This window comes from Phyllobates terribilis, unplaced genomic scaffold (assembly GCF_046119375.1).
Source record: "Phyllobates terribilis strain yellow unplaced genomic scaffold, ASM4611937v1 Scaffold_9__5_contigs__length_417890890, whole genome shotgun sequence".
Classification (NCBI taxonomy): domain Eukaryota; kingdom Metazoa; phylum Chordata; class Amphibia; order Anura; family Dendrobatidae; genus Phyllobates; species Phyllobates terribilis.
In genome coordinates this window covers 300,930,475-300,951,365 of record NW_027362769.1, presented here as the reverse complement: position 1 = coordinate 300,951,365, position 20,891 = coordinate 300,930,475, and the positions used below count along the sequence as shown (strand labels likewise).

General features: G+C 38.5%; 18 non-coding genes across 18 annotated transcripts; 8 read left to right on the top strand and 10 right to left on the bottom strand.

Moving 5' to 3' along the window:
• Nucleotides 1–143: 143 nt before the first annotated feature.
• On the bottom strand, nt 144–217 carry TRNAT-AGU (transfer RNA threonine (anticodon AGU)). Its single transcript has one exon. It is a non-coding gene; the product is annotated as a tRNA-Thr (tRNA).
• Nucleotides 218–800: 583 nt separating this feature from the next.
• On the top strand, nt 801–882 carry TRNAS-GCU (transfer RNA serine (anticodon GCU)). Its single transcript has one exon. It is a non-coding gene; the product is annotated as a tRNA-Ser (tRNA).
• Nucleotides 883–1,452: 570 nt separating this feature from the next.
• TRNAT-AGU (transfer RNA threonine (anticodon AGU)) lies at nt 1,453–1,526 on the bottom strand. The gene has a single exon. It is a non-coding gene; the product is annotated as a tRNA-Thr (tRNA).
• Nucleotides 1,527–2,109: 583 nt separating this feature from the next.
• TRNAS-GCU (transfer RNA serine (anticodon GCU)) lies at nt 2,110–2,191 on the top strand. The gene has a single exon. It is a non-coding gene; the product is annotated as a tRNA-Ser (tRNA).
• Nucleotides 2,192–2,761: 570 nt separating this feature from the next.
• On the bottom strand, nt 2,762–2,835 carry TRNAT-AGU (transfer RNA threonine (anticodon AGU)). The gene has a single exon. It is a non-coding gene; the product is annotated as a tRNA-Thr (tRNA).
• Nucleotides 2,836–3,418: 583 nt separating this feature from the next.
• Nucleotides 3,419–3,500, top strand: TRNAS-GCU (transfer RNA serine (anticodon GCU)). Its single transcript has one exon. It is a non-coding gene; the product is annotated as a tRNA-Ser (tRNA).
• Nucleotides 3,501–4,070: 570 nt separating this feature from the next.
• On the bottom strand, nt 4,071–4,144 carry TRNAT-AGU (transfer RNA threonine (anticodon AGU)). Its single transcript has one exon. It is a non-coding gene; the product is annotated as a tRNA-Thr (tRNA).
• Nucleotides 4,145–4,727: 583 nt separating this feature from the next.
• TRNAS-GCU (transfer RNA serine (anticodon GCU)) lies at nt 4,728–4,809 on the top strand. Its single transcript has one exon. It is a non-coding gene; the product is annotated as a tRNA-Ser (tRNA).
• Nucleotides 4,810–6,688: 1,879 nt separating this feature from the next.
• TRNAT-AGU (transfer RNA threonine (anticodon AGU)) lies at nt 6,689–6,762 on the bottom strand. Its single transcript has one exon. It is a non-coding gene; the product is annotated as a tRNA-Thr (tRNA).
• A 583-nt stretch (nt 6,763–7,345) lies between these two features.
• Nucleotides 7,346–7,427, top strand: TRNAS-GCU (transfer RNA serine (anticodon GCU)). The gene has a single exon. It is a non-coding gene; the product is annotated as a tRNA-Ser (tRNA).
• A 570-nt stretch (nt 7,428–7,997) lies between these two features.
• TRNAT-AGU (transfer RNA threonine (anticodon AGU)) lies at nt 7,998–8,071 on the bottom strand. Its single transcript has one exon. It is a non-coding gene; the product is annotated as a tRNA-Thr (tRNA).
• A 581-nt stretch (nt 8,072–8,652) lies between these two features.
• TRNAS-GCU (transfer RNA serine (anticodon GCU)) lies at nt 8,653–8,734 on the top strand. Its single transcript has one exon. It is a non-coding gene; the product is annotated as a tRNA-Ser (tRNA).
• A 1,217-nt stretch (nt 8,735–9,951) lies between these two features.
• On the bottom strand, nt 9,952–10,025 carry TRNAT-AGU (transfer RNA threonine (anticodon AGU)). Its single transcript has one exon. It is a non-coding gene; the product is annotated as a tRNA-Thr (tRNA).
• Nucleotides 10,026–10,608: 583 nt separating this feature from the next.
• On the top strand, nt 10,609–10,690 carry TRNAS-GCU (transfer RNA serine (anticodon GCU)). Its single transcript has one exon. It is a non-coding gene; the product is annotated as a tRNA-Ser (tRNA).
• Nucleotides 10,691–11,907: 1,217 nt separating this feature from the next.
• TRNAT-AGU (transfer RNA threonine (anticodon AGU)) lies at nt 11,908–11,981 on the bottom strand. Its single transcript has one exon. It is a non-coding gene; the product is annotated as a tRNA-Thr (tRNA).
• Nucleotides 11,982–12,564: 583 nt separating this feature from the next.
• On the top strand, nt 12,565–12,646 carry TRNAS-GCU (transfer RNA serine (anticodon GCU)). The gene has a single exon. It is a non-coding gene; the product is annotated as a tRNA-Ser (tRNA).
• A 1,217-nt stretch (nt 12,647–13,863) lies between these two features.
• On the bottom strand, nt 13,864–13,937 carry TRNAT-AGU (transfer RNA threonine (anticodon AGU)). The gene has a single exon. It is a non-coding gene; the product is annotated as a tRNA-Thr (tRNA).
• A 1,872-nt stretch (nt 13,938–15,809) lies between these two features.
• TRNAT-AGU (transfer RNA threonine (anticodon AGU)) lies at nt 15,810–15,883 on the bottom strand. Its single transcript has one exon. It is a non-coding gene; the product is annotated as a tRNA-Thr (tRNA).
• Between the last annotated feature and the right edge of the window lie 5,008 nt (nt 15,884–20,891).

Here is a 20,891-nt window from a genome sequence, read left to right as displayed (position 1 = left end):
TCTTGATTCCATCTTTCTTCCTCTTTAGCACTTATAGCAGATTCTTACTCCCACTATTGCACTATCACAGAGACTTAGCAAAGGCCAATTTGATGTTGTCCCACTATGAGGATAGAAAGCTTCATACTGAGAAGATGAAAAGAAGGCACTGCTGAGATTTGAACTCAGGATCTCCTGTTTACTAGACAGGCGCTTTAACCAACTAAGCCACAGCACCACAAGCTGGTGAGGACGGGAAAGCCAGGGAAGATTTAGTCACTAATCGATAATTTCAAGTGGTTAATTGAGCAAAACAACATTGAGCTTCAGTTCCATTCCACGCACAGCAGAAGCATTGAATAAGATGTCGCTCTCAGTCATGGCAATTAAGAAACCGAGTATTTTTTGAAGAGCATTCTCGAAAAGGACCATGACAAATTTGCAGAATGCGACAGAAGCTGTATCGAGAACAAGGGCTTGGAATTTGAAGTTCCATAATTAAATGATCCATCTTTTATCACAGCTGGAAATTGGGACTTGTTTTGCTTCCCAGTCATGAGACAGAATAGACAGATTGAAAGAATGCCGCTGCAGTGCCAAAAGTAGAAACAATTAGGAATGATTGATAAGTTGCTATTAAAACCCTTTGCACTGGTTCATTTCTGATAAGGTTTGTCCTAATCTAACTTTAGACAATAGATACTCTAGGAGATGAGATGAGGCCACACTGCCAAAAGCCTTTATACAATCTTCAGCAAAAACACCCTGACAGCTTAAAATCCTCATGAGATCTTACCTCCTAATTTAGACTTGGTCATGTAGACGAGGTGGCCGAGTGGTTAAGGCGATGGACTGCTAATCCATTGTGCTCTGCATGCATGGGTTCGAGTCCCATCCTCGTCGGTATAATCTGCTTCTTTCCATTTGACAAGATTGGCTTTCATTTTAGGCAAAATGGTGTATACTTCAAGCATGAAAGTTGATTCTTTTCTCTTTCAAGAAAGCTGCTATAGTACTATCGTCTGGTTTCTACATGTTCATGCAGGCAAGTTGGCTGCGTAGTTAAGATGGTACATTAACAATGCAGTTAAGAGATTGAGCTATGCATGCATGGCTTTGAATTCAATCTGTCCTATTTCTTTTCTGATTCTTTTAAGTTTCCAGCTCAAGGTTTTATTTTCTGCCCAAGCAATGAATTCTTCAAACATGAAAGTTTAAATCTTCTACCATTCAAGAAGGCTGCTATCAAACTTTGCTTAGAGAGTCAGATACGTAAGGAGGAGGCATTTCAAAATAGTAAAATAAAATCCACTGGTTTTACTTTTTTCATGCTTGATTCCATCTTTCTTCCTCTTTAGCACTTATAGCAGATTCTTACTCCCACTATTGCACTATCACAGAGACTTAGCAAAGGCCAATTTGATGTTGTCCCACTATGAGGATAGAAAGCTTCATAGTGAGAAGATGAAAAGAAGGCACTGCTGAGATTTGAACTCAGGATCTCCTGTTTACTAGACAGGCACTTTAACCAACTAAGACACAGCACCACAAGCTGGTGAGGATGGGAAAGCCAGGGAAGATTTATTCACTAATCGATAATTTCAAGTGGTTAATTGCGCAAAACAACATTGAGCTTCAGTTCCATTCCAAGCACAGCAGAAGCATTGAATAAAATGTCGCTCTCAGTCATGGCAATTAAGAAACCGAGTATTTTTTGAAGAGCATTCTCGAAAAGGACCATGACAAATTTGCAGAATGCGACAGAAGCTGTATCGAGAACAAGGGCTTGGGATTTGAAGTTCCATAATTAAATGATCCATCTTTTATCACAGCTGGAAATTGGGACTTGTTTTGCTTCCCAGTCATGAGACAGAATAGACAGATTGAAAGAATGCCGCTGCAGTGCCAAAAGTAGAAACAATTAGGAATGATTGATAAGTTGCTATTAAAACCCTTTGCACTGGTTAATTTCTGATAAAGTTTGTCCTAATCTAACTTTAGACAATAGATATTCTAGGAGATGAGATGAGGCCACACTGCCAAAAGCCTTTATACAATCTTCAGCAAAAACACCCTGACAGCTTAATATCCTCATGAGATCTTACCTCCTAATTTAGACTTGGTCATGTAGACGAGGTGGCCGAGTGGTTAAGGCGATAGACTGCTAATCCATTGTGCTCTGCATGCATGGGTTCGAGTCCCATCCTCGTCGGTATAATCTGCTTCTTTCCATTTGACAAGATTGGCTTTCATTTTAGGCAAAATGGTGTATACTTCAAGCATGAAAGTTGATTCTTTTCTCTTTCAAGAAAGCTGCTATAGTACTATCGTCTGGTTTCTACATGTTCATGCAGGCAAGTTGGCTGCGTAGTTAAGATGGTACATTAACAATGCAGTTAAGAGATTGAGCTATGCATGCATGGATTTGAATTCAATCTGTCCTATTTCTTTTCTGATTCTTTTAAGTTTCCAGCTCAAGGTTTTATTTTCTGCCCAAGCAATGAATTCTTCAAACATGAAAGATTATATCTTCTACCATTCAAGAAGGCTGCTATCAAACTTTGCTTAGAGAGTCAGATACGTAAGGAGGAGGCATTTCAAAATAGTAAAATAAAATCCACTGGTTTTACTTTTTTCATTCTTGATTCCATCTTTCTTCCTCTTTAGCACTTATAGCAGATTCTTACTCCCACTATTGCACTATCACAGAGACTTAGCAAAGGCCAATTTGATGTTGTCCCACTATGAGGATAGAAAGCTTCATACTGAGAAGATGAAAAGAAGGCACTGCTGAGATTTGAACTCAGGATCTCCTGTTTACTAGACAGGCGCCTTAACCAACTAAGCCACAGCACCGCAAGCTGGTGAGGACGGGAAAGCCAGGGAAGATTTAGTCACTAATCGATAATTTCAAGTGGTTAATTGAGCAAAACAACATTGAGCTTCAGTTCCATTCCAAGCACAGCAGAAGCATTGAATAAAATGTCGCTCTCAGTCATGGCAATTAAGAAACCGAGTATTTTTTGAAGAGCATTCTCGAAAAGGACCATGACAAATTTGCAGAATGCGACAGAAGCTGTATCGAGAACAAGGGCTTGGGATTTGAAGTTCCATAATTAAATGATCCATCTTTTATCACAGCTGGAAATTGGGACTTGTTTTGCTTCCCAGTCATGAGACAGAATAGACAGATTGAAAGAATGCCGCTGCAGTGCCAAAAGTAGAAACAATTAGGAATGATTGATAAGTTGCTATTAAAACCCTTTGCACTGGTTCATTTCTGATAAAGTTTGTCCTAATCTAACTTTAGACAATAGATATTCTAGGAGATGAGATGAGGCCACACTGCCAAAAGCCTTTATACAATCTTCAGCAAAAACACCCTGACAGCTTAAAATCCTCATGAGATCTTACCTCCTAATTTAGACTTGGTCATGTAGACGAGGTGGCCGAGTGGTTAAGGCGATGGACTGCTAATCCATTGTGCTCTGCATGCATGGGTTCGAGTCCCATCCTCGTCGGTATAATCTGCTTCTTTCCATTTGACAAGATTGGCTTTCATTTTAGGCAAAATGGTGTATACTTCAAGCATGAAAGTTGATTCTTTTCTCTTTCAAGAAAGCTGCTATAGTACTATCGTCTGGTTTCTACATGTTCATGCAGGCAAGTTGGCTGCGTAGTTAAGATGGTACATTAACAATGCAGTTAAGAGATTGAGCTATGCATGCATGGATTTGAATTCAATCTGTCCTATTTCTTTTCTGATTCTTTTAAGTTTCCAGCTCAAGGTTTTATTTTCTGCCCAAGCAATGAATTCTTCAAACATGAAAGATTATATCTTCTACCATTCAAGAAGGCTGCTATCAAACTTTGCTTAGAGAGTCAGATACGTAAGGAGGAGGCATTTCAAAATAGTAAAATAAAATCCACTGGTTTTACTTTTTTCATGCTTGATTCCATCTTTCTTCCTCTTTAGCACTTATAGCAGATTCTTACTCCCACTATTGCACTATCACAGAGACTTAGCAAAGGCCAATTTGATGTTGTCCCACTATGAGGATAGAAAGCTTCATACTGAGAAGATGAAAAGAAGGCACTGCTGAGATTTGAACTCAGGATCTCCTGTTTACTAGACAGGCGCTTTAACCAACTAAGCCACAGCACCGCAAGCTGGTGAGGATGGGAAAGCCAGGGAAGATTTAGTCACTAATCGATAATTTCAAGTGGTTAATTGAGCAAAACAACATTGAGCTTCAGTTCCATTCCACGCACAGCAGAAGCATTGAATAAGATGTCGCTCTCAGTCATGGCAATTAAGAAACCGAGTATTTTTTGAAGAGCATTCTCGAAAAGGACCATGACAAATTTGCAGAATGCGACAGAAGCTGTATCGAGAACAAGGGCTTGGGATTTGAAGTTCCATAATTAAATGATCCATCTTTTATCACAGCTGGAAATTGGGACTTGTTTTGCTTCCCAGTCATGAGACAGAATAGACAGATTGAAAGAATGCCGCTGCAGTGCCAAAAGTAGAAACAATTAGGAATGATTGATAAGTTGCTATTAAAACCCTTTGCACTGGTTCATTTCTGATAAGGTTTGTCCTAATCTAACTTTAGACAATAGATACTCTAGGAGATGAGATGAGGCCACACTGCCAAAAGCCTTTATACAACCTTCAGCAAAAACACCCTGACAGCTTAAAATCCTCATGAGATCTTACCTCCTAATTTAGACTTGGTCATGTGGACGAGGTGGCCGAGTGATTAAGGCGATGGACTGCTAATCCATTGTGCTCTGCATGCATGGGTTCGAGTCCCATCCTCGTCGGTATAATCTGCTTCTTTCCATTTGACAAGATTGGCTTTCATTTTAGGCAAAATGGTGTATACTTCAAGCATGAAAGTTGATTCTTTTCTCTTTCAAGAAAGCTGCTATAGTACTATCGTCTGGTTTCTACATGTTCATGCAGGCAAGTTGGCTGCGTAGTTAAGATGGTACATTAACAATGCAGTTAAGAGATTGAGCTATGCATGCATGGCTTTGAATTCAATCTGTCCTATTTCTTTTCTGATTCTTTTAAGTTTCCAGCTCAAGGTTTTATTTTCTGCCCAAGCAATGAATTCTTCAAACATGAAAGTTTAAATCTTCTACCATTCAAGAAGGCTGCTATCAAACTTTGCTTAGAGAGTCAGATACGTAAGGAGGAGGCATTTCAAAATAGTAAAATAAAATCCACTGGTTTTACTTTTTTCATGCTTGATTCCATCTTTCTTCCTCTTTAGCACTTATAGCAGATTCTTACTCCCACTATTGCACTATCACAGAGACTTAGCAAAGGCCAATTTGATGTTGTCCCACTATGAGGATCGAAAGCTTCATACTGAGAAGATGAAAAGAAGGCACTGCTGAGATTTGAACTCAGGATCTACTGTTTACTAGACAGGCGCTTTAACCAACTAAGACACAGCACCACAAGCTGGTGAGGACGGGAAAGCCAGGGAAGATTTAGTCACTAATCGATAATTTCAAGTGGTTAATTGCGCAAAACAACATTGAGCTTCAGTTCCATTCCAAGCACAGCAGAAGCATTGAATAAAATGTCGCTCTCAGTCATGGCAATTAAGAAACCGAGTATTTTTTGAAGAGCATTCTCGAAAAGGACCATGACAAATTTGCAGAATGCGACAGAAGCTGTATCGAGAACAAGGGCTTGGGATTTGAAGTTCCATAATTAAATGATCCATCTTTTATCACAGCTGGAAATTGGGACTTGTTTTGCTTCCCAGTCATGAGACAGAACAGACAGATTGAAAGAATGCCACTGCAGTGCCAAAAGTAGAAACAATTAGGAATGATTGATAAGTTGCTATTAAAACCCTTTGCACTGGTTCATTTCTGATAAGGTTTGTCCTAATCTAACTTTAGACAATAGATACTCTAGGAGATGAGATGAGGCCACACTGCCAAAAGCCTTTATACAATCTTCAGCAAAAACACCCTGACAGCTTAAAATCCTCATGAGATCTTATCTCCTAATTTAGACTTGGTCATGTAGACGAGGGGGCCGAGTGGTTAAGGCGATGGACTGCTAATCCATTGTGCTCTGCATGCATTGGTTCGAATCCCATCCTCGTTGGTATAATCTGCTTCTTTCCATTTGACAAGATTGGCTTTCATTTTAGGCAAAATGGTGTATACTTCAAGCATGAAAGTTGATTCTTTTCTCTTTCAAGAAAGCTGCTATAGTACTATCGTCTGGTTTCTACATGTTCATGCAGGCAAGTTGGCTGCGTAGTTAAGATGGTACATTAACAATGCAGTTAAGAGATTGAGCTATGCATGCATGGATTTGAATTCAATCTGTCCTATTTCTTTTCTGATTCTTTTAAGTTTCCAGCTCAAGGTTTTATTTTCTGCCCAAGCAATGAATTCTTCAAACATGAAAGTTTAAATCTTCTACCATTCAAGAAGGCTGCTATCAAACTTTGCTTAGAGAGTCAGATACGTAAGGAGGAGGCATTTCAAAATAGTAAAATAAAATCCACTGGTTTTACTTTTTTCATGCTTGATTTCATCTTTCTTCCTCTTTAGCACTTACAGCAGATTCTTACTCCCACTATTGCACTATCACAGAGACTTAGCAAAGGCCAATTTGATGTTGTCCCACTATGAGGATAGAAAGCTTCATACTGAGAAGATGAAAAGAAGGCACTGCTGAGATTTGAACTCAGGATCTCCTGTTTACTAGACAGGCGCTTTAACCAACTAAGACACAGCACCACAAGCTGGTGAGGACGGGAAAGCCAGGGAAGATTTAGTCACTAATCGATAATTTCAAGTGGTTAATTGCGCAAAACAACATTGAGCTTCAGTTCCATTCCAAGCACAGCAGAAGCATTGAATAAAATGTCGCTCTCAGTCATGGCAATTAAGAAACCGAGTATTTTTTGAAGAGCATTCTCGAAAAGGACCATGACAAATTTGCAGAATGCGACAGAAGCTGTATCGAGAACAAGGGCTTGGGATTTGAAGTTCCATAATTAAATGATCCATCTTTTATCACAGCTGGAAATTGGGACTTGTTTTGCTTCCCAGTCATGAGACAGAACAGACAGATTGAAAGAATGCCACTGCAGTGCCAAAAGTAGAAACAATTAGGAATGATTGATAAGTTGCTATTAAAACCCTTTGCACTGGTTCATTTCTGATAAAGTTTGTCCTAATCTAACTTTAGACAATAGATATTCTAGGAGATGAGATGAGGCCACACTGCCAAAAGCCTTTATACAATCTTCAGCAAAAACACCCTGACAGCTTAAAATCCTCATGAGATCTTACCTCCTAATTTAGACTTGGTCATGTAGACGAGGTGGCCGAGTGGTTAAGGCGATGGACTGCTAATCCATTGTGCTCTGCATGCATGGGTTCGAGTCCCATCCTCATCGGTATAATCTGCTTCTTTCCATTTGATAAGATTGGCTTTCATTTTAGGCAAAATGGTGTATACTTCAAGCATGAAAGTTGATTCTTTTCTCTTTCAAGAAAGCTGCTATAGTACTATCGTCTGTTTTCTACATGTTCATGCAGGCAAGTTGGCTGCGTAGTTAAGATGGTACATTAACAATGCAGTTAAGAGATTGAGCTATGCATGCATGGCTTTGAATTCAATCTGTCCTATTTCTTTTCTGATTCTTTTAAGTTTCCAGCTCAAGGTTTTATTTTCTGCCCAAGCAATGAATTCTTCAAACATGAAAGTTTAAATCGTCTACCATTCAAGAAGGCTGCTATCAAACTTTGCTTAGAGAGTCAGATACGTAAGGAGGAGGCATTTCAAAATAGTAAAATAAAATCCACTGGTTTTACTTTTTTCATGCTTGATTCCATCTTTCTTCCTCTTTAGCACTTATAGCAGATTCTTACTCCCACTATTGCACTATCACAGAGACTTAGCAAAGGCCAATTTGATGTTGTCCCACTATGAGGATAGAAAGCTTCATACTGAGAAGATGAAAAGAAGGCACTGCTGAGATTTGAACTCAGAATCTCCTGTTTACTAGACAGGCGCTTTAACCAACTAAGCCACAGCACCACAAGCTGGTGAGGACGGAAACCAGGGAAGATTTAGTCACTAATCGATAATTTCAAGTGGTTAATTGAGCAAAACAACATTGAGCTTCAGTTCCATTCCACGCACAGCAGAAGCATTGAATAAGATGTCGCTCTCAGTCATGGCAATTAAGAAACCGAGTATTTTTTGAAGAGCATTCTCGAAAAGGACCATGACAAATTTGCAGAATGCGACAGAAGCTGTATCGAGAACAAGGGCTTGGGATTTGAAGTTCCATAATTAAATGATCCATCTTTTATCACAGCTGGAAATTGGGACTTGTTTTGCTTCCCAGTCATGAGACAGAATAGACAGATTGAAAGAATGCCGCTGCAGTGCCAAAAGTAGAAACAATTAGGAATGATTGATAAGTTGCTATTAAAACCCTTTGCACTGGTTCATTTCTGATAAGGTTTGTCCTAATCTAACTTTAGACAATAGATACTCTAGGAGATGAGATGAGGCCACACTGCCAAAAGCCTTTATACAATCTTCAGCAAAAACACCCTGACAGCTTAAAATCCTCATGAGATCTTACCTCCTAATTTAGACTTGGTCATGTAGACGAGGTGGCCGAGTGGTTAAGGCGATGGACTGCTAATCCATTGTGCTCTGCATGCATGGGTTCGAATCCCATCCTCGTTGATATAATCTGTTTCTTTCTCTTTGACAAGATTGGCTTTCATTTTTAGGCAAAATGGTGTATACTTCAAGCATGAAAGTTGATTCTTTTCTCTTTCAAGAAAGCTGCTATAGTACTATCGTCTGGTTTTTACATGTTCATGCAGGCAAGTTGGCTGCGTAGTTAAGATGATACATTAACAATGCAGTTAAGAGATTGAACAATGCATGCATGGCTTTGAATTCAATCTGTCCTATTTCTTTTCTGATTCTTCTAAGTTTCCAGCTCAAGGTTTTATTTTCTGCCCAAGCAATGAATTCTTCAAACATGAAAGTTTAAATCTTCTACCATTCAAGAAGGCTGCTATCAAACTTTGCTTAGAGAGTCAGATACGTAAGGAGGAGGCATTTCAAAATAGTAAAATATAATCCACTGGTTTTACTTTTTTCATGCTTGATTCCATATTTCTTCCTCTTTAGCACTTATAGCAGATTCTTACTCCCACTATTGCACTATCACAGAGACTTAGCAAAGGCCAATTTCATGTTGCATGCATGGCTTTGAATTCAATCTGTCCTATTTCTTTTCTGATTCTTTTAAGTTTCCAGCTCAAGGTTTTATTTTCTGTCCAAGCAATGAATTCTTCAAACATGAAAGTTTAAATCTTCTACCATTCAAGAAGGCTGCTATCAAACTTTGTTTAGAGAGTCAGATACGTAAGGAGGAGGCATTTCAAAATAGTAAAATAAAATCCACTGGTTTTACTTTTTTCATGCTTGATTCCATCTTTCTTCCTCTTTAGCACTTATAGCAGATTCTTACTCCCACTATTGCACTATCACAGAGACTTAGCAAAGGCCAATTTGATGTTGCATGCATGGCTTTGAATTCAATCTGTCCTATTTCTTTTCTGATTCTTTTAAGTTTCCAGCTCAAGGTTTTATTTTCTGCCCAAGCAATGAATTCTTCAAACATGAAAGTTTAAATCTTCTACCATTCAAGAAGGCTGCTATCAATCTTTGCTTAGAGAGTCAGATACGTAAGGAGGAGGCATTTCAAAATAGTAAAATAAAATCCACTGGTTTTACTTTTTTCATGCTTGATTCCATCTTTCTTCCTCTTTAGCACTTATAGCAGATTCTTAATCCCACTATTGCACTATCACAGAAACTTAGCAAAGGCCAATTTGATGTTGTCCCACTGTGAGGATAGAAAGCTTCATACTGAGAAGATGAAAAGAAGGCTCTGCTGAGATTTGAACTCAGGATCTCCTGTATACTAGACAGGCGCTTTAACCAACTAAGCCACAGCACCACAAGCTGGTGAGGACGGGAAAGCCAGGGAAGATTTAGTCACTAATTGATAATTTCAAGTGGTTAATTGAGCAAAACAACATTGAGCTTCAGTTCCATTCCACGCACAGCAGAAGCATTGAATAAGATGTCGCTCTCAGTCATGGCAATTAAGAAACCGAGTATTTTTTGAAGAGCATTCTCGAAAAGGACCATGACAAATTTGCAGAATGCGACAGAAGCTGTATCGAGAACAAGGGCTTGGGATTTGAAGTTCCATAATTAAATGATCCATCTTTTATCACAGCTGGAAATTGGGACTTGTTTTGCTTCCCAGTCATGAGACAGAATAGACAGATTGAAAGAATGCCACTGCAGTGCCAAAAGTAGAAACAATTAGGAATGATTGATAAGTTGCTATTAAAACCCTTTGCACTGGTTCATTTCTGATAAGGTTTGTCCTAATCTAACTTTAGACAATAGATACTCTAGGAGATGAGATGAGGCCACACTGTCAAAAGCCTTTATACAATCTTCAGCAAAAACACCCTGACAGCTTAAAATCCTCATGAGATCTTACCTCCTAATTTAGACTTGGTCATGTAGACGAGGTGGCCGAGTGGTTAAGGCGATGGACTGCTAATCCGTTGTGCTCTGCATGCATGGGTTCGAATCCCATCCTCGTTGGTATAATCTGATTCTTTCTCTTTGACAAGATTGGCTTTCATTTTTAGGCAAAATGGTGTATACTTCAAGCATGAAAGTTGATTCTTTTCTCTTTCAAGAAAGCTGCTATAGTACTATCGTCTGGTTTTTACATGTTCATGCAGGCAAGTTGGCTGCGTAGTTAAGATGATACATTAACAATGCAGTTAAGAGACTGAGCTATGCATGCATGGCTTTGAATTCAATCTGTCCTATTTCTTTTCTGATTCTTCTAAGTTTCCAGCTCAAGGTTTTATTTTCTGCCCAAGCAATGAATTCTTCAAACATGAAAGTTTAAATCTTCTACTATTCAAGAAGGCTGCTATCAAACTTTGCTTAGAGAGTCAGATACGTAAGGAGGAGGCATTTCAAAATAGTAAAATAAAATCAACTGGTTCTACTTTTTTCATGCTTGATTCCATCTTTCTTCCTCTTTAGCACTAATAGCAGATTCTTACTCCCACTATTGCACTATCACAGAGACTTAGCAAAGGCCAATTTGATGTTGCATGCATGGCTTTGAATTCAATCTGTCCTATTTCTTTTCTGATTCTTTTAAGTTTCCAGCTCAAGGTTTTATTTTCTGTCCAAGCAATGAATTCTTCAAACATGAAAGTTTAAATCTTCTACCATTCAAGAAGGCTGCTATCAAACTTTGTTTAGAGAGTCAGATACGTAAGGAGGAGGCATTTCAAAATAGTAAAATAAAATCCACTGGTTTTACTTTTTTCATGCTTGATTCCATCTTTCTTCCTCTTTAGCACTTATAGCAGATTCTTACTCCCACTATTGCACTATCACAGAGACTTAGCAAAGGCCAATTTGATGTTGCATGCATGGCATTGAATTCAATCTGTCCTATTTCTTTTCTGATTCTTTTAAGTTTCCAGCTCAAGGTTTTATTTTCTGCCCAAGCAATGAATTCTTCAAACATGAAAGTTTAAATCTTCTACCATTCAAGAAGGCTGCTATCAAACTTTGCTTAGAGAGTCAAATACGTAAGGAGGAGGCATTTCAAAATAGTAAAATAAAATCCACTGGTTTTACTTTTTTCATGCTTGATCCCATCTTTCTTCCTCTTTAGCACTTACAGCAGATTCTTACTCCCACTATTGCACTATCACAGAGACTTAGCAAAGGCCAATTTGATGTTGTCCCACTATGAGGATAGAAAGCTTCATACTGAGAAGATGAAAAGAAGGCACTGCTGAAATTTGAACTCAGGATCTCCTGTTTACTAGACAGGCGCTTTAACCAACTAAGCCACAGCACCACAAGCTTGTGAGGACGGGAAAGCCAGGGAAGATTTAGTCACTAATCGATCATTTCAAGTGGTTAATTGAGCAAAACAACATTGAGCTTCAGTTCCATTCCACGCACAGCAGAAGCATTGAATAAGATGTCGCTCTCAGTCATGGCAATTAAGAAACCGAGTATTTTTTGAAGAGCGTTCTCGAAAAGGACCATGACAAATTTGCAGAATGCGACAGAAGCTGTATCGAGAACAAGGGCTTGGGATTTGAAGTTCCATAATTAAATGATCCATCTTTTATCACAGCTGGAAATTGGGACTTGTTTTGCTTCCCAGTCATGAGACAGAATAGACAGATTGAAAGAATGCCACTGCAGTGCCAAAAGTAGAAACAATTAGGAATGATTGATAAGTTGCTATTAAAACCCTTTGCACTGGTTCATTTCTGATAAGGTTTGTCCTAATCTAACTTTAGACAATAGATACTCTAGGAGATGAGATGAGGCCACACTGTCAAAAGCCTTTATACAATCTTCAGCAAAAACACCCTGACAGCTTAAAATCCTCATGAGATCTTACCTCCTAATTTAAACTTGGTCATGTAGACGAGGTGTCCGAGTGGTTAAGGCGATGGACTGCTAATCCATTGTGCTCTGCATGCATGGGTTTGAATCCCATCCTCGTTGGTATAATCTGCTTCTTTCCCTTTGACAAGATTGACTTTCATTTTTAGGCAAAATGGTGTATACTTCAAGCATGAAAGTTGATTCTTTTCTCTTTCAAGAAAGCTGCTATAGTACTATCGTCTGGTTTCTACATGTTCATGCAGGCAAGTTGGCTGCGTAGTTAAGATGATACATTAACAATGCAGTTAAGAGATTGAGCTATGCATGCATGGCTTTGAATTCAATCTGTCCTATTTCTTTTCTGATTCTTTTAAGTTTCCAGCTCAAGGTTTTATTTTCTGCCCAAGCAATGAATTCTTCAAACATGAAAGTTTAAATCTTCTACTATTCAAGAAGGCTGCTATCAAACTTTGCTTAGAGAGTCAGATACGTAAGGAGGAGGCATTTCAAAATAGTAAAATAAAATCAACTGGTTCTACTTTTTTCATGCTTGATTCCATCTTTCTTCCTCTTTAGCACTAATAGCAGATTCTTACTCCCACTATTGCACTATCACAGAGACTTAGCAAAGGCCAATTTGATGTTGCATGCATGGCTTTGAATTCAATCTGTCCTATTTCTTTTCTGATTCTTTTAAGTTTCCAGCTCAAGGTTTTATTTTCTGTCCAAGCAATGAATTCTTCAAACATGAAAGTTTAAATCTTCTACCATTCAAGAAGGCTGCTATCAAACTTTGTTTAGAGAGTCAGATACGTAAGGAGGAGGCATTTCAAAATAGTAAAATAAAATCCACTGGTTTTACTTTTTTCATGCTTGATTCCATCTTTCTTCCTCTTTAGCACTTATAGCAGATTCTTACTCCCACTATTGCACTATCACAGAGACTTAGCAAAGGCCAATTTGATGTTGCATGCATGGCTTTGAATTCAATCTGTCCTATTTCTTTTCTGATTCTTTTAAGTTTCCAGCTCAAGGTTTTATTTTCTGCCCAAGCAATGAATTCTTCAAACATGAAAGTTTAAATCTTCTACCATTCAAGAAGGCTGCTATCAAACTTTGCTTAGAGAGTCAGATATGTAAGGAGGAGGCATTTCAAAATAGTAAAATATAATCAACTGGTTTTACTTTTTTCATGCTTGATTCCATCTTTCTTCCTCTTTAGCACTTATAGCAGATTCTTACTCCCACTATTGCACTATCACAGATACTTAGCAAAGGCCAATTTGATGTTGTCCCACTATGAGGATAGAAAGCTTCATACTGAGAAGATGAAAAGAAGGCACTACTGAGATTTGAACTCAAGATCTCCTGTTTACTAGACAGTTGCTTTAACCAACTAAGCCACAGCACCACAAGCTGGTGAGAAAGGGAAAGCCAGGGAAGATTTAGTCACTAATCGATAATTTCAAGTGGTTAATTGAGCAAAACAACATTGAGCTTCAGTTCCATTCCACGCACAGCAGAAGCATTGAATAAGATGTCGCTCTCAGTCATGGCAATTAAGAAACCGAGTAATTTTTGAATAGCATTCTCGAAAAGGACCATGACAAATTTGCAGAATGCGATAGAAGCTGTGTCAAGGACAAGGGCTTGGGATTTGAAGTTCCATAATTAAATGATCCATCTTTTATCACAGCTGGAAATTGGGACTTGTTTTGCTTCCCAGTCATGAGACAGAATAGACAGATTGAAAGAATGCCCTGCAGTGCCAAAAGTAGAAACAATTAGGAATGATAAGTTCCTATTAAAACCCTTTGCACTGGTTCATTTCTGATAAGGTTTGTCCTAATCTAACGTTAGACAATAGATACTCTAGGAGATGAGGCCACACTGCCAAAAGCCTTTATACAGTCTTCAGTAACAACACCCTGACAGATTAAAATCCGCATGAGATCTTACCTCCTAATTTAGAATTGGTCATGTATACAAGGTGGCCGAGTGGTTAAAGCGTTGGACTGCTAATCCATTGTGCTCTGCATGCATGGGTTTGAATCCCATCCTCGTTGGTATAATCTGCTTCTTTCCCTTTGACAAGATTGACTTTCATTTTTAGGCAAAATGGTGTATACTTCAAGCATGAAAGTTGATTCTTTTCTCTTTCAAGAAAGCTGCTATAGTACTATCGTCTGGTTTCTACATGTTCATGCAGGCAAGTTGGCTGCGTAGTTAAGATGATACATTAACAATGCAGTTAAGAGATTGAGCTATGCATGCATGGCTTTGAATTCAATCTGTCCTATTTCTTTTCTGATTCTTTTAAGTTTCCAGCTCAAGGTTTTATTTTCTGCCCAAGCAATGAATTCTTCAAACATGAAAGTTTAAATCTTCTACTATTCAAGAAGGCTGCTATCAAACTTTGCTTAGAGAGTCAGATACGTAAGGAGGAGGCATTTCAAAATAGTAAAATAAAATCAACTGGTTCTACTTTTTTCATGCTTGATTCCATCTTTCTTCCTCTTTAGCACTAATAGCAGATTCTTACTCCCACTATTGCACTATCACAGAGACTTAGCAAAGGCCAATTTGATGTTGCATGCATGGCTTTGAATTCAATCTGTCCTATTTCTTTTCTGATTCTTTTAAGTTTCCAGCTCAAGGTTTTATTTTCTGTCCAAGCAATGAATTCTTCAAACATGAAAGTTTAAATCTTCTACCATTCAAGAAGGCTGCTATCAAACTTTGTTTAGAGAGTCAGATACGTAAGGAGGAGGCATTTCAAAATAGTAAAATAAAATCCACTGGTTTTACTTTTTTCATGCTTGATTCCATCTTTCTTCCTCTTTAGCACTTATAGCAGATTCTTACTCCCACTATTGCACTATCACAGAGACTTAGCAAAGGCCAATTTGATGTTGCATGCATGGCTTTGAATTCAATCTGTCCTATTTCTTTTCTGATTCTTTTAAGTTTCCAGCTCAAGGTTTTATTTTCTGCCCAAGCAATGAATTCTTCAAACATGAAAGTTTAAATCTTCTACCATTCAAGAAGGCTGCTATCAAACTTTGCTTAGAGAGTCAGATATGTAAGGAGGAGGCATTTCAAAATAGTAAAATATAATCAACTGGTTTTACTTTTTTCATGCTTGATTCCATCTTTCTTCCTCTTTAGCACTTATAGCAGATTCTTACTCCCACTATTGCACTATCACAGATACTTAGCAAAGGCCAATTTGATGTTGTCCCACTATGAGGATAGAAAGCTTCATACTGAGAAGATGAAAAGAAGGCACTACTGAGATTTGAACTCAAGATCTCCTGTTTACTAGACAGTTGCTTTAACCAACTAAGCCACAGCACCACAAGCTGGTGAGAAAGGGAAAGCCAGGGAAGATTTAGTCACTAATCGATAATTTCAAGTGGTTAATTGAGCAAAACAACATTGAGCTTCAGTTCCATTCCACGCACAGCAGAAGCATTGAATAAGATGTCGCTCTCAGTCATGGCAATTAAGAAACCGAGTAATTTTTGAATAGCATTCTCGAAAAGGACCATGACAAATTTGCAGAATGCGATAGAAGCTGTGTCAAGGACAAGGGCTTGGGATTTGAAGTTCCATAATTAAATGATCCATCTTTTATCACAGCTGGAAATTGGGACTTGTTTTGCTTCCCAGTCATGAGACAGAATAGACAGATTGAAAGAATGCCCTGCAGTGCCAAAAGTAGAAACAATTAGGAATGATAAGTTCCTATTAAAACCCTTTGCACTGGTTCATTTCTGATAAGGTTTGTCCTAATCTAACGTTAGACAATAGATACTCTAGGAGATGAGGCCACACTGCCAAAAGCCTTTATACAGTCTTCAGTAACAACACCCTGACAGATTAAAATCCGCATGAGATCTTACCTCCTAATTTAGAATTGGTAATGTATACAAGGTGGCCGAGTGGTTAAAGCGTTGGACTGCTAATCCACTGTGCTCTGCATGCATGGGTTCGAATCCCAACCTCGTTGGTATAATCTGCTTCTTTCCCTTTGACAAGATTGGATTTCATTTTTAGGCAAAATGGTGTATACTTCAAGCATGAAAGTTGATTCTTTTCTCTTTCAAGAAAGCTGCTATAGTTCTATCGTCTGGTTTCTACATGTTCATTCAGGCAAGTTGGCTGTGTAGTTAAGATGATACATTAACAATGCAGTTAAGAGATTGAGCTATGCATGCATGGCTTTGAATTCAATCTGTCCTATTTCTTTTCTGATTCTTTTAAGTTTCCAGCTCAAGGTTTTATTTTCTGCCCAAGCAATGAATTCTTCAAACATGAAAGTTTAAATCTTCTACCATTCAAGAAGGCTGCTATCAAACTTTGCTTAGAGAGTCAGATACGTAAGGAGGAGGCATTTCAAAATAGTAAAATACAATCCACTAGTTTTACTTTTTTCATGCTTGATTCCATCTTTCTTCCTCTTTAGCACTTATAGCAGATTCTTACTCCCTCTATTGCACTATCACAGAGACTTAGCAAAGGCGAATTTGATGTTTTCCCACTATGAGGATAGAAAGCTTCATACTGAGAAGATGAAAAGAAAGCATGGTTGAGATTTGAACTCAGGATCTCCTGTTTACTAGACAGGCGCTTTAACCAACTAAACCACAGCATCACAAGCTGGTGAGGACGGGAAAGCCAGGGAAGATTTAGTCACTAATCGATAATTTCAAGTGGTTAATTGAGCAAAACAACATTGAGCTTCAGTTCCATTCCACGCACAGCAGAAGCATTGAATAAGATGTCGCTCTCAGTCATGGCAATTAAGAAACCGAGTATTTTTTGAAGAGCATTCTCGAAAAGGACCATCTTTCTTCCTCTTTAGCACTTATAACAGATTCTTACTCCCACTATTGCACTATCACAGAGACTTAGCAAAGGCCAATTTGATGTTGTCCCACTATGAGGATAGAAAGCTTCATACTGAGAAGATGAAAGGAAGGCACTGCAGATATTTGAACTCAGGATCTCCTGTTTAGAGATGAGCGTTGTTCTACTCGAACTGTTCGCCAATCTCAAATTCGAGCTGTTTTGGGCGGTGTTCGAGCCGTTCGGAGAACACGAACAATTTGAGAAAAATACGGCTGTTCGAGGTTATGTTCGATAACTGTTCGTGCACCAAAATCATAACTGGATTTTTTCTCAGTAATGATGAAAATTAATGTTAATACGCAGTTTGAGTGTACAGCGGGGTGGGGGGAGGGGAAGGGGATGGATCTCTGCAGGAACAATGAAGAACTCCATTTTTTTTTCTCGTTCCCGCATTTGCAGTGGGGAGGTGCAATCTGTCAGCCTATCAGCAGCGCACACACGGAGCAAAGTGCTTTTTTTCACACAAGCAAGGGCATGTGTCATTGGCAGTGTATGTCACATGTCCTTGCCCTATAAGACCAAGCCATTTTCCCCGTCGCCACCATTTTCTCACTGCTGCAGCTGCGTGTTAGACGGCACCGCTGTTGCTGTGTGCGCTATACCTTGTTAATTTCAAGCCAATTTTCGCACAAATCTACAGATAGCTTGGGAGTAGGGAATAGTTGTGATTGCAGTCCTTTTAAGGACTAGGTTACAGCATTTCCTACGACTTTTATCAGGCAGGTCTGTGCTCTTAAATAGATAGATTGTGGGAGTAAAGACTAATTGTAATTGGAGTCCTTTTCAGGACTAGGTTACATCAGTTCCTATCAGTTTTTGCCAGGCAGGTCTGTGCCAGTGCTGTGCAAGTTTTTTTCACAGCATTTGGCTGAATCTAGCAAAGCTAATCCTTTTTGGCCTATTGCAGAGTGTGTTAGTCAGTGGAGTAGCCTATCTGTGTTGCAAGATATACCACCTGTGTATAGAATACCAATTTTTTTACTGCACCTAGTGAAGTAAAATCTTTTGGGCAGAGCATCATTCTATTAGTCCATCTATACTGATCTCCATCAGGTTGCAAATTGAATATAATTTTTTTCTGCATCTAGCTCTGAAAAAATATTGGGCTTCTAGCTGTGTGTGGGAGTTGTTCTATTAATCCATCTATACAGACCTCCATCAGGTTGCAAACTGAATATATTTTTTTCTGCATCTACCTCTGAAAAAATATTGGGCTTCTAGCTGTGTGTGGGACTTGTTCTATTAATCCATCTATACAGACCTCCATCAGGTTGCAAACTGAATATATTTTTTTCTGCATCTACCTCTGAAAAAATATTGGGCTTCTAGCTGTGTGTGGGACTTGTTCTATTAATCCATCTATACAGACCTCCATCAGGTTGCAAACTGAATATATTTTTTTCTGCATCTACCTCTGAAAAAATATTGGGCTTCTAGCTGTGTGTGGGACTTGTTCTATTAATCCATCTATACAGACCTCCATCAGGTTGCAAACTGAATATATTTTTTTCTGCATCTACCTCTGAAAAAATATTGGGCTTCTAGCTGTGTGTGGGACTTGTTCTATTAAGCCATCTATACAGACCTCCATCAGGTTGCAAACTGAATATATTTTTTTCTGCATCTACCTCTGAAAAAATATTGGGCTTCTAGCTGTGTGTGGGACTTGTTGTATTAGTCCATCTATACTGACCTCCATCAGGTTGCAAACTGAATATATTTTTTTCTGCATCTACCTCTGAAAAAATATTGGGCTTCTAGCTGTGTGTGGGACTTGTTCTATTAATCCATCTATACAGACCTCCATCAGGTTGCAAACTGAATATATTTTTTTCTGCATCTACCTCTGAAAAAATATTGGGCTTCTAGCTGTGTGTGGGACTTGTTGTATTAGTCCATCTATACTGACCTCCATCAGGTTGCAAACTGAATATATTTTTTTCTGCATCTACCTCTGAAAAAATATTGGGCTTCTAGCTGTGTGTGGGACTTGTTGTATTAGTCCATCTATACTGACCTCCATCAGGTTGCAAACTGAATATATTTTTTTCTGCATCTACCTCTGAAAAAATATTGGGCTTCTAGCTGTGTGTGGGACTTGTTCTATTAATCCATCTATACAGACCTCCATCAGGTTGCAAACTGAATATATTTTTTTCTGCATCTACCTCTGAAAAAATATTGGGCTTCTAGCTGTGTGTGGGACTTGTTCTATTAATCCATCTATACAGACCTCCATCAGGTTGCAAACTGAATATATTTTTTTCTGCATCTACCTCTGAAAAAATATTGGGCTTCTAGCTGTGTGTGGGACTTGTTCTATTAATCCATCTATACAGACCTCCATCAGGTTGCAAACTGAATATATTTTTTTCTGCATCTACCTCTGAAAAAATATTGGGCTTCTAGCTATGTGTGGGACTTGTTGTATTAGTCCATCTATACTGACCTCCATCAGGTTGCAAACTGAATATATTTTTTTCTGCATCTACCTCTGAAAAAATATTGGGCTTCTAGCTGTGTGTGGGACTTGTTGTATTAGTCCATCTATACTGACCTCCATCAGGTTGCAAACTGAATATATTTTTTTCTGCATCTACCTCTGAAAAAATATTGGGCTTCTAGCTGTGTGTGGGAATTGTTCTATTAATCCATCTATACAGACCTCCATCAGGTTGCAAACTGAATATATTTTTTTCTGCATCTAGCTCTGAAAAAATATTGGGCTTCTAGCTGTGTGTGGGACTTGTTCTATTAATCCATCTATACAGACCTCCATCAGGTTGCAAACTGAATATATTTTTTTCTGCATCTACCTCTGAAAAAATATTGGGCTTCTAGCTGTGTGTGGGACTTGTTGTATTAGTCCATCTATACTGACCTCCATCAGGTTGCAAACTGAATATATTTTTTTCTGCATCTACCTCTGAAAAAATATTGGGCTTCTAGCTGTGTGTGGGACTTGTTCTATTAATCCATCTATACAGACCTCCATCAGGTTGCAAACTGAATATATTTTTTTCTGCAACTACCTCTGAAAAAATATTGGGCTTCTAGCTGTGTGTGGGACTTGTTCTATTAATCCATCTATACAGACCTCCATCAGGTTGCAAACTGAATATATTTTTTTCTGCATCTACCTCTGAAAAAATATTGGGCTTCTAGCTGTGTGTGGGACTTGTTGTATTAGTCCATCTATACTGACCTCCATCAGGTTGCAAACTGAATATATTTTTTTCTGCATCTACCTCTGAAAAAATATTGGGCTTCTAGCTGTGTGTGGGACTTGTTCTATTAATCCATCTATACAGACCTCCATCAGGTTGCAAACTAAATATATTTTTTTCTGCATCTACCTCTGAAAAAATATTGGGCTTCTAGCTGTGTGTGGGACTTGTTCTATTAATCCATCTATACAGACCTCCATCAGGTTGCAAACTGAATATATTTT